Source organism: Papio anubis, chromosome 15 (assembly GCF_008728515.1).
Source record: "Papio anubis isolate 15944 chromosome 15, Panubis1.0, whole genome shotgun sequence".
Classification (NCBI taxonomy): domain Eukaryota; kingdom Metazoa; phylum Chordata; class Mammalia; order Primates; family Cercopithecidae; genus Papio; species Papio anubis.
Window position 1 is genome coordinate 38569249 of NC_044990.1, and position 12351 is coordinate 38581599.

Below are 12351 nucleotides of genomic sequence, written 5' to 3' on the forward strand. Positions count from 1 at the left end.
CCAGACATTAAAATCTAAGATACAGACTTTTTTCCAAGTGTCTTATTATTATGATAATTATACACCAGAGGTGTTAAAGAAGCTTTAGAGTAAAAGTTAAAATCGAAACTATAAATATTTAAGTTTAAAGCAATCATGAATACATGCTTTTTATAACACTATGGCCTCTGTGATTTACTAGATTAAGATTTCAAGTAATAAAGGAGAGGAGAGGTTACATAAAGTAATCTTTGTAATTTAAAAAAATCCTCTATGAATATCTCCTGGAGGTGTTGGTCATTATTTCATAACAAGCTTACTAAAAAATGCCACACTCTTACATATCATGATACAACCCAGGGAAACTGATTTCTTTAAGGAAAGCTTAAAGAACAACTTATTACCACAGACAATTTAAACATGCAAACTAAATCAACCTTCCTACACTCATAGAATCAATTGTTTCATGTGTGAATTATTTAGTTTCAGGCTCCAAGCAATACATTTCTTCCTAGACAATTGTAATAATAAACGCATTGTATAAAGCTATAACAACATTTTATAAATGCAAGTTAAAATAATAAAATTGTATGGACAAGATGGTCCAAAACAAACCTCAGTAGTATAAAAAAAAATCTTGACTATTAAGTAGGTCTACAACAAAACCTGAATTCTAGAATATCATTATAAAATCCATTACATGACAAAAAGAAACTAAAACAACACTGCAAAAAAAAAAATCAAGGTAAAAATAAATTGTAGTTCGTAACAGGCAAACTTGGTTCGTAACAGGCAAAGATAAATTGAAGGAAACTGTGCTGCCAGGTGCAGTGGTTCACTCCTATAATCCCAGCACTTCGGGAAGCTAAGATGAGAGGATCACTTGAGGCCAGGAGTTTGAGACCAGACTGGGCAATGTAGTGAAACCCCATCTCTATAAAAACTTTAAAAAAAATTAGCCAGGGGTAGTGATGCCTGACTATAGTCCTAGCTACTCAGGAGCCTAAGGCAGGAGGACAGCTTGAGCCCAGGAATTTGAGGTTACAGTAAGCAGTGATTACATCACTGCACTCCAACCTGGGTGACAGAGGGAGAACTTGTCTCAAAAAAAAAAGAAAGACAAAGGAGCAATGCTAAGTGAACAGCCAGTCATCCTCATCAAGTAGTCGTACCTTCCTTGACTCACTTGACTCAGATCTTTCTTCCCATTGTTCTGATTCTTGATGGAACCCCATGTAATAACAAATGGAATTTGCATTCCCTAATTAATTTACTATAATGTATGCAATGATGGTTTAATTTTTGTTGTTTTTACATAATACTGTAAGAGAAATGCCTTCATTTGCTATGGAACATGGAAAGAGGAAAGGGAGAAGGCAAGTGGAGGAAATGAATACAACCAATTAAAGGCCACCAGTCAATTCTGTTGAGCTATTTCATCCCCTGAGAGAAAGAGCCAGCCTGTCCTCTACAAGTACAAAGAGGGTATTAAAGGCAGGCAGTTTTTTAGAAGAGAAAGTGTATTAGTGGGAGAAGCCCACCTCAAAGGAAATCATGTTTACTTATAAGATTTGAGAATTCCCTTAGAGAAGTTGTTCAAAACCATGGTATAAATATTAAATAAAAAGAGGTGCATAACAGAAATGTTTAATAACAATATTCAAAATGTTCCGTTAGTATAATGGTTCTGTGTACATGTACATGGGAGGGCAATTTTACTGCTTTTTACTTTGTCACAGGGGAAATGTTAAGTGCAGACTAACTCACTTTCAAATGAGACTAGTTTTCACTTGCTGCTATTGGAGACCAGCTCAGCCCCAGAAGTCCAAGACTGCATGTTAGCAGGACTTCAAAAATGTTCAAATTTTTTCTCATGCCTAGATCCTTCCCCTGAACTCCAATGGCCTATTTGGACATGTTTCCTTAATGTTTAGTAGGCACCTTAAACTCACATTTACAATTAGAATTTATCTTCCTCCTTGACTTGCCCCTATATCTCAGTAAATCATTAGTTTTTATAACTCTTTTCTCTTTCATGCCTCACACATCTAACCAGAGAGCGCATCTTGTTGGTTCTAACCTCAAAATGCATTGATTTTCCAAATACTTCTTACCACCCTCACTACTCTTCCCGATCCAAGTCAACATTATTACTCCTCTGGATTATTTTAACAGCGTCAGAGTGGTTTCACTAATTCTACCATTATTCATCTACACTTTTTCCTCAACAGAGCAGCCAAAATAATCCTTTGAAAATTTAAGTCAGATATTACTCTTCTGCTCAAAACCTTCCAGTGGCTCCTCATCTCAGAGTAAAGTCAAATCCTTACAATGGACAGTAATGCCCTACAGGATCTATTACTTTACTGACCTTATCTCCTATTATGTTCCCCCTCCCTCCCTCTGCTCCAGTCTTACTTCCATACCTTGAGGCCTTTACACTTGCTTTTCCCTCTGCCTGGAATAGGCTTCTCTCAAATACCAACATAAATGGCCTCTCCACAATTCTTTTAGGTTTTCCTCCAAGACCACTTTCTCTACAGGACCTTCTGTGACCACTCAATCTAAAACTTCAAAAAACCCTGCCTCGGCATGCCAGAGCCAGATATAAGACATACATTGACTTCTTTAATTGGCTGGGTTCTATATCTGCCACCTAAAATGTAAACTTCAAGAAAGCAGAGGCTTTTGTGTTCACAGCTCTTTGGTGCCTTAGAATGGATGAGGTATTCACTAAATGACTGATTAGACAATGAATAGACGAATCTTTTTTTTTTTTTTGAGACAAAGTTTCTCTCTTTGCCCAGGTTGGAGTGCAATGGCACAACCTCTGCCTCCCGGGTTCAAGTGATTCTCCTACCTCAGCCTCCCGAGTAGCTGATATTACACACATGTGCCACCATGCCTAGCTAATTTTTGTATTTTTAGTGGAGACGGGGTTTCACCATGTTGGTTAGGATGGTCTCAATCTCTTGACCTCGTGATCCACCCGTCTCGGTCTCCCAAAGTGCTGGGATTACAGGCGTGAGCCACCGCACCCAGCCAAATAGATGAATCTTATTTAAACTAACTTTTTTTTCTGTCACTCACAGTCAAGCCTAATCCTCGCTAATACAAGTGCCTAGCACAATGCCTACCAAACAGGAGTTCGACAAGCTGTTTTGAGAGTCCTTTCCTTATAGAGTCAAAACATATCAAAAACTACTAAAAACACTAGTTCTTTTTTTCCATAAAATGTGTAGTTTGAAAGATAGCTGCCGAGAAACCACCATCACAGTGATAGACATTTATATGACAAAAGGGTCTCACTGCTGATCAATTTTAAATCTGTGCTTAAGGGTGATCGCTTCTGAGGGGAGAAAGGACGATTACCCAAGATCTTATTTTCTTTAGGTTTTCCTATGAGTGTGAATAAATATCATTTTAGATTTTCCTATCACTTATACCATTTCTCACAAGTTACTTTATATTTCCATATGGCAGTCCTTCATAATTCTTGGCTGAAATGAAAAAAAATTCTTTTTTAAATTCATGCATACACCTCCAGAAAAATAAACTCAGAGTTGAAGAGTTGCTGGAGACCAGTTGTTTTCAAAGGTTGTTTAGGTCTAGAACTCCGTTTTCAAAAGAAATCTTATGTCAAAGTTCAAAATACAAAAGAAAGTGTTGTGGGCTGAAGTAGAGGAAGAAAAATAGAACCCATTTTGCAAATTCCATTCCCTATGTTAGCATGTCCAACTCATGAAAATGCATTGAGCTGTATACTTATGATCCTGTACACTTATGTACATTTATGTAACTGTATGTGTATTATTCTTTAATTTTTAGAAAAGTACCAACATTTTTAGAAAAGTACCAACATAAGCCTAAAAAATTTGTGGCTGTTATGTTCTAAAGTTTGAATAAGCCTCAGGCAACACACAACAAACTAAAATGAAGTTTACATTTTAGGTGGCAGATATAGAACCCAGCCAATTAAAGAAGTCAATGTATGTCTTATGTCTGGCTCTGGAATGCCAAGGCAGGGTTTTTTGCAGTTTTAGATTGAGTGATCACAGAAGGTCCTGTAGAGAAAGTGGTCTTTGAGGAAAACCTAAAAGAGTTGTGGAGCGATTCAATTATTTGAATCTGTTCAAATAATTTCTGACAATACATATTAAAATTCTATAACATATTATTCACATAGACTCATGTTTACCTGCACTGTTAATGACAGATAGGCAGATGTGTGTCAACAATAAATAATCACGGAAAAATAAAAGCAACAACTATAACAAACATAGAGAATATTTATACAATGATTAATAGGTACTTTTCAAACTTTATAAACATTTATACATATTAACCTATTTAATCCTCACAACAAACCTCTGGGTTAAGTACTAATAGTGCACCCATTTTATAGGTAGGAAAAGGGAAGCTCAGACAGAATAAGATACTTGTCTAAGATTATACCTGTAACAAGCTGGGGTTTCAACTCCAGGTGAACCAGTTACCTAACCTCAGAGTCCATGGTCCAAATAACAGTTTTTCTACGTATAATGTTTCTATAATCTAATTGCAAATATATTTTTAATTTTGCCCACTAAAATCACTTATCATAGTTATTGTTGTTATCATGGCCTATCAATAAAAAAATTCCTTAAATTCACAGGCTGATATGGTTTGGATTTGTGTCCCCTCCTAAATCTCACGTCGAATTGTGACCCCCAGTGTTGGAGAAGGGCACTGATTGGAGGTGATTGGATCACGGTGGTGAATTTTCCTCTTGCTGTTCTCATGATAATGAGTGAGTTTGCATGAGATCTGGTTGTTTAAAAGTGTGCAGCACCTCCCCCTGCATTCTCTTCCTCCTTCTCCAGTCATGTAAGATGTGTGTGCTGCTCCTTTGCCCTCTGCCATGATTGTAAGTTTTCTGAGTCCTCCCCAGCCATGCTTCTGGTATAGCCTATGGAACTGTGAGCCACTTAAACCACTTTCTTTATAAATTACTCGGTCTCAGGTAGCTCTTTATAGCTATGTGAGAACGGACTAATACAAAGGCATACAATAATTTCAGTTTTAACTGGTTTAATATTTTCACACAATGACAAAGAAAAGGGTATTTTGGAAGCATGTTAACAATAACCCTTAAAAACCAAACTATTTCACAATTTAATGATAAATGCTTTCCAGATATACTTGTTAGTATAATTTCCCTGAACTATTTCGTAATACTCAAAGATGGGTGCTATCTCCATGCAGTTATAGGACTTATGCCAAAGATGACTGTAGTGGGTGAATAGTGCCCCCCAAAAAATGCCTATCCACCCAGAACCTCAGAATGTGACTTATTTGGAAATAGGAACTTTGCAGATGAAATTAGTTAAGGATCTTGAGATGAAATCATCCTATGACTGACATCATCCAATGACTAGTGTCCATAAGCAGAGGACCCCAAGAGACATGGAGAAGATGGTGAGAAGATGCAGGCAGAGAGTGGAGTGATGCATCTACAAGCCAAGGAACACGAAGGACTCCAGGTAGCCACTAGAAACTGGAAGAGAAGGATGGGATGCTTCCTCCCTTGGAGTCTTCTGATGCCAATTCTACTAATACGGTGATTTCAGGGACTTTAGTGAGAGACTAATTTCTGTTGTTTACGGGCACTCAGTTTGTGGTAATTGGTTAGGCAGCCCTAACAAACCAATACAACTACTAATTCAAGATTCTGTAAGATACATAAATACAATCTGGTTTCTGGAGAGCAGCTGACAATTCTACCTGCAGCATCTGATTATCTCCATACCTCTTCCCCCAACTGCTTACATGTCAACCTTGTCTCCAGTAAGATTCATAAGATTGCCATTAATGTGTCCGCTCCATCCACTGCTTAGGTTTCTTTGCAATAAACAGATTTGTTACGTTAAACTGTCCTTCAGAAAACACTGTTCTGAAATTTTCTTTCACCTACTTTGTTTGTAATTTCCTACTTCATATTGCAAAACTAAGGTGCAGTAAATATTGCTTTACAACCACGAGTGTAAGAGAGTTCTAAAACCTTGGTCGTCACTGGTGGTTCTGTCCTGTTACTTGATGTTCGCTATGATTCATAGGTGACACTGACAGAACTGCTCAAGTAGCTACTTCAAATCTGTAGCTGGCCCAAAATCTGCAAACACTGTAAACTGTTAGTTTCTCGAAAAGATTAACGATGTATTGATGCCACTTTCAGCCTGTTAACCTCCAAAAAGATATAGAGGTCTTCCTGATGTGGTTTTCTTCTTCATCATCATCTATCAGCCCAAGCCACAGCATTTTCAGGAAATGTTCCTAGCTCAGTATCTCAAAAAGCAATCTTTTGCTGCAAGTAGTTCCTCCATGCCCAGTGTTCTTCAGTGTCAATCTACAGGATCCTTAATCCTTCTAGTGATTTTGGGACATGCTCTTTCTATTCCGCTCTGCTGCTTTCCAAAACAGTTTATATTCGCACTACAAAATGATCACTCTTACAATCTTATATCCAAGTCTACAACTTAAACTTTTGATGCCAGCTCTATACAGATAATCCCTGGAAATAAACTGGCAGGATTTAAACATGTGGTCTCTTACCAGTATACCACACTTGCAATATACTCTAAATATTTTTCACAAATCCTATAATTACCTTGGGAATGGCCCAGTTATATCTCATCATACCTTTTTGTGAAAAAAGTATTAATTTGTTGAACATAAAATTTTACATATTCTAACATTTTGGTAAGTATATGCAAACATACATAAATTACATTTTAAAAATAAATTTAACTTTTATAATATTTGGCTTATATTAACATTAAAATTATTTTAGAATTCTTAAGTATACTTACTAAATATATATAAATATATACGTAAAGTATACTAATGTATGCTTTAAAATTCCTAAGTAAATTCCTAAGTATATTTACTAGATGACTGCAGATAGTCAAATTAGTTCCCTGAGACATAAAACCATTAGGAATCATAAGCTGGCTTTACGAACATAGTTTTTACTCCACAATCTATCTGTAGAACCAGCAGTACACAACTTGGATATACTAAATATTTTCATTATTCCCAAAGGAAAATGAAAAAAAAAAAAAAAAGTAACATCATCCACCTATGCCTTACTTTTGGAACGGTCTCAAGAAATAATGCAAAGTGTTACTAATTTTTATCAGTTACCTGCTTATATGAAAATTACAACTATTATAGTAGCAAAACAAGGAGAAATGGAAAATAAATATATATATTTACGGATATATATATATTTATGGATATATATAAAAAACATATATATGGATATAGTGAGTAAAAGAAAAAGACAAAACAAAAACTTAGTATAATACAGCATGATTAAGTGTATTCTAAAACAAAATCTAGGAAATGCCATAGATCTAATCCTGAAATTAAATGAGAATTTTCATGAATATATTTATTTAAAATGCCTTAACATAACCTTATATATGTACTAATTTATGTTTCATGTCTACTCAAAAGAGGAATTGAAGCATACTTGCAATTAATTCAAATCATGTGATAATTCATAGTTTGGAGAAGAACCTTTGATATTTCTAAATTGATTACTAGTGCACATCCAACACAGCAGGTCTACAACTGCTACTTCAACTGATTTGATAAAATGGAAAGTCATTCAGTATTGGCTACTCTATTCTATAGCCAAAGACCTCTAAGCAAATGAGAAAAATGTCTTAACTTAGTATATCAGTTTGCTAGGGCTGCCTTCACAAAATACCCTAGGCTGAGTGGCTTAAACAACAGAAATTCATTTCCTCAATTCTGGAGGCCAGAAGTCCAAGATCAAGGTGTCAGCAGAGTTGGTTTCCTCTGAGGGCCATAAGAAAATGATTTGCTCCAGGCCCCTCCCCATGGCTTGCAGATGGCCACCTCCTCACTGTGTCTTCACATGGTCTATCCTATGTACATGTACATCCCTGAATGGCTGTGACTCTAAATTTCCTCTTCTTATAAGGACACAAGTCAGATTGGATTAGGGATATCCTAAAGATCTCATTTTAACTCTCCTCTCTTTAAAGGCCCTATCTCCAAACATAATCAAGTTCTGACATACTGAGGTTTAGGGCTTTAACATAGGAATTTATGAGGGACACAGTACAGCCTGTAACAGTTAGAAAACATTTTTGTTCCCTTGACCATTCAATAAAAGCAAGATCCCACATGGTTGTCTTCTATAACTAAACTATTTTATTATAAATATTTCCACCACCAACAACGTATCCTATTAACTACATCATATAGGCAGATAACATTCTAATATTCTACACCAGATTTGAAAGACCAAATGAATTAATAGATCATACACAAATTATGAGGCCCCAACCTACAACTTCCACGACATAATGATTCCAACCAATACAATGTTAGCTGTGTTGACTCTGCTTCAGGGGATATAAAATGCAATTAAACTAATAACTAATACTGATTATTCAAAATATGTATCAAACTCACTGACAAATTTTAATTGGCATTTTTAGAAGGCTATAGCAACAAAGAGATTAATATATATGCCTGTGATAGTAGATGAATTTGAAATTTTCAAACACTATAAATTTTCCAGGTGGTTGCCAACTGGAAATTAAGTGTTCTAAGTGCTCACAGTAGGTGAATAAAAGATAAACATTTGGTATTTAGTAAGACATTTATCATAAAATGATGGAAACTCATGAGGAACTGGAAACCAGGAGACATATTTAAGCAGACAAATATTAGGGTCAAATCAAGGAATTGCTAGCTAAGAACATACAAACAGAGTCTTAAAAGCAGAAAGGGTAGTATTAAATGGAAAAGATTTAAAAATCAAATACATCAATGAATGCTCTTAATGCTAAAATATGGAAACAGAGAAATATGGCAAAAATTAAAAATGAGTTATCATTGAATCTACTCTGATAATATACTGAATATTGATCTCTTCTAGAAGCTTAATTCTATTCCCAGCTGTCCCAGGAATAAACCCTGGTCTAGAGTAGCAGTTCGTAAATAGTAGTATAAGAATTCCTGGAAAACCTATGAATTTATCCTTAAAGAAACAGTAGAACACACAAATTTAGGTGAGGTTCCCAGCAAAAAGCACCAAAGGGAAGGTGACATTTACTTTTAAGTTTCTTGATGAAGGAGAAAACTAGACAACATTCTTGGTCACAGCTGCGGCTTCCCACGGATTTAACTTAGGCAAAACCCACCATGCAGCTCTGTATTGAGATGCTGAAGGCTATATAGATATATGATAAATGAGAGAAAAGATATCCAAAGAAGGGGTGGGGGAAAGCAGGATTTTCTCAAGTAAATAAAATTTGGAAGGAGAGGTTAAGGGTGTAGGAATCAAGAGTCCCATTTTGTGGCATAATATGATTCTGACACCTTTTTTGAGGTGCAATGGAAATGGCAAAAGCTATTGTCTATACAAGTGTGGATCTTAGAAGGAAAGTCTGGGATATAAATTTGTAAGTCATTAACATAATGGTGGTATTATGGGAATTGAAAGTATCACCTAAAGAGAAGATCTAGGGAGAAAAAAAGAGAAGGGTTCACCACTAGGTTAGTGAAAGTCACTTTTAAAAAAGCAATGCATAGGCCGGGCGCAGTGGCTCAAGCCTGTAATCCCAGCACTTTGCGAGGCCAAGACGGGAGGATCACAAGGTCAGGAGATTCCGACCATCCTGGCTAACACGGTGAAACCCCGTCTCTACTAAAAAATACAAAAAACTAGCCGGGCGAGGTGGCGGGGGCCTGTAGTCCCAGCTACTCGGGAGGCTGAGGCAGGAGAATGGCGTGAACCCGGGAGGCGGAGCTTGCAGTGAGCTGAGATCCGGCCACTGCACTCCAGCCTGGGCGACAGAGCGAGACTCCGCCTCAAAAAAAAAAAAAAAAAAAAAAAAAAAAAAAAAAAGCAATGCATAGACACTGCACAGAAGAAGAGGAGAAAGTAAAGGAAATTGACTGTAAGAGAGAAGAGCCAGCTGGGAAAGAGATAGATGGGAGTGAGACAGATTGGGTTTCACTAAGACACAGACATTACACCTGAACCAAGAGGAAGACAACAGCACAGTTTCTGACACAGTGTAATCACCCAATAAAGGCTTGTTAAATTAATGACTGGATGAATGAGTTACAGACTGAACTAGCATGACATTTCTAGAATTAAGAGTTGACTAGGAAAGGATGGAAATACATGGTAAAATTATGATAACTCTAAGAAGTTCAGACCAAGGTGATGCTGTAAACTTACCTTAGTTTTATTTTAATATACTTGCCAACCAAAAAAGAGTCAGTTCTGTAGTATTTTCTACTCTTTAATAAAATTTAACAATGAAATAGATTATTGGGAAGTAATCAGTAAAACTTTTGTAGATTAATTTTAACTGCTTAGACAAGGAAAAATGTATTGAACCTTAGAAGTACAAAAAGAAATATTACAACGGTATACAGAAATACAATAACGACTCAAAATACTTCCACTGAAATGCAACAGAAAAACTGTAAGCCATTCTATCTTAGAAAAGAAGCAGTCCTAATGAAGTAGGTTTTTGAAAACTATCATACAGGTAAGCTCATTAGTTGCAATGAAAGTTCTCCCTGCTGATCTAGGAGTACTTAATGATCAGGATTTGTTATGTCTCAAAAACAAAGGTACTTTTTAATTCATGTGATAGCTCACTGAGGAGGTTTCAAATCTGGAAACTTTTAAATGATGATACATAATACATGTATAAGAGCACAAAAACACTCCAAAGCAAACACAGACTTACTTAATTCAAAACATTACATTTTCTCCTCAAGTCTCATTCATTAATAAAGTAATATAATAATAAAAAAGTTATGCTCAACAATCACCTATACTATAAACAGTGTTTCAGTGATGGCTTTTCTGTGTTAAAGATGAAGCTGGCTGCTCCCTGTGAAACATATTAACGGTATCTGTGGACCCATCCACAGACACTAGACTCCACTCTTAACAGATGGAAACTGAAAAGCCCTCAAACCCCAGCACGCCCTGCTGAAACACCAAAGCAACAAACTGAAAAATACCCAGAAGAACCAAACCAAGTTACAGTTCTGGAAGTCCTTATCAAAGGTAAATATTTTTAAAGAACAAATTAGAATATTAATAAAGAATTTTAAGTATGAGTCAACATAAATATTTTAAAAATTTCATTTACAGCAAAACCTGCTAAACAATAAATTCTACAATAAAAAACACATCTACTCAACCATATTTTTCTCCAGGAAGAAAAACTCCCTGTGTATTTCAAGGTACTTTGTACCATATTTTCATCCACTACTCTGTTATCTATCAAACTGCTTAATGTCCATCAAGAACACTCATTTCCAATTTTTTCCATCCCATTTGGTCAAAAATTCCAAAATATCAGAATTCTCTCTTTAGAAGAGTTGATTTCCCTGAGTTAACGGACCAATCAGTAAGAGTTATTCTGAATATCACTGAGTAATTTTGAATGTTGCCAACCCATTCAGATCAATGCCCTTTTGCCCTATCTCAGGTGGTTTAACACAAGAAAATAATTTCAATTATTTTCCCTTCTTGAATCCTATTAAAACATCTATAACTATATATATGGAAAGATTCTTCTTATAGCAAGGACTTTTTTTGGTAGCAGAGGGGTAAAGTAAGTAATTCAATCATTCATTATAACACTAGGATTTATTAGTAAAAATTTAAGTAAAAAGCTTATTTTTTAAAGCTTTTGTCTTACAAATCAAGACAGGCCATATGAAATATTTACTTCAAAGAAACATACATCTCAGAACAAACTTTCAAAGAAATCTCATCCAATCACATGTTTCTTTGTCAATAAAGTTCTATAAGCCTCATTTTATAGAAGAAGAACAATTTAAAGGGAGTAGGAAAAGATAAAATTGATTTTTTTAAAGAAGAAATATTCATTCTAACATAGAAAACAATAAAATATCCTTCTTTAAGTTGAATTCCAATATTAAAAAGAAAATAAAGAGATTATAAAGACAATTTCATATTACTAATGACTAGTAGTCAACAAAAAAAGAATACAGATATTCCAGCATTCCAGATGAGTTGTTTTCCAAAATGTATTCATAAATTGGTTGTTTGACACCAAGTACAGTTGACAGAATCCATGTGAAATATAAATGAAAATTGAGGCCAGGTGCAGTGGCTCACGCCTGTCATCCCAGCACTTTGGGAGGCTGAGGCAGGTGGATCATGAGGTCAGGAGATCAAGACCATCCTGGCAAACATGGTGAAACCCTGTCTCTACAAAAATACAATAAATTAGCTGGGTATGGTGGCGGGTGCCTGTAGTCCCAGCTACTTGAGAGGCTGAGGAAGAAAAATGA

At 35.8% G+C, this 12351-nt stretch overlaps 1 protein-coding gene across 2 annotated transcripts in view; it reads right to left on the reverse strand.

Moving 5' to 3' along the window:
* The window catches only part of DIAPH3 (diaphanous related formin 3), a 495444-nt gene that overhangs the window by 176481 nt on the left and 306612 nt on the right, over positions 1 to 12351 (reverse strand). The gene's annotated exons all lie outside the window — the stretch shown is intronic.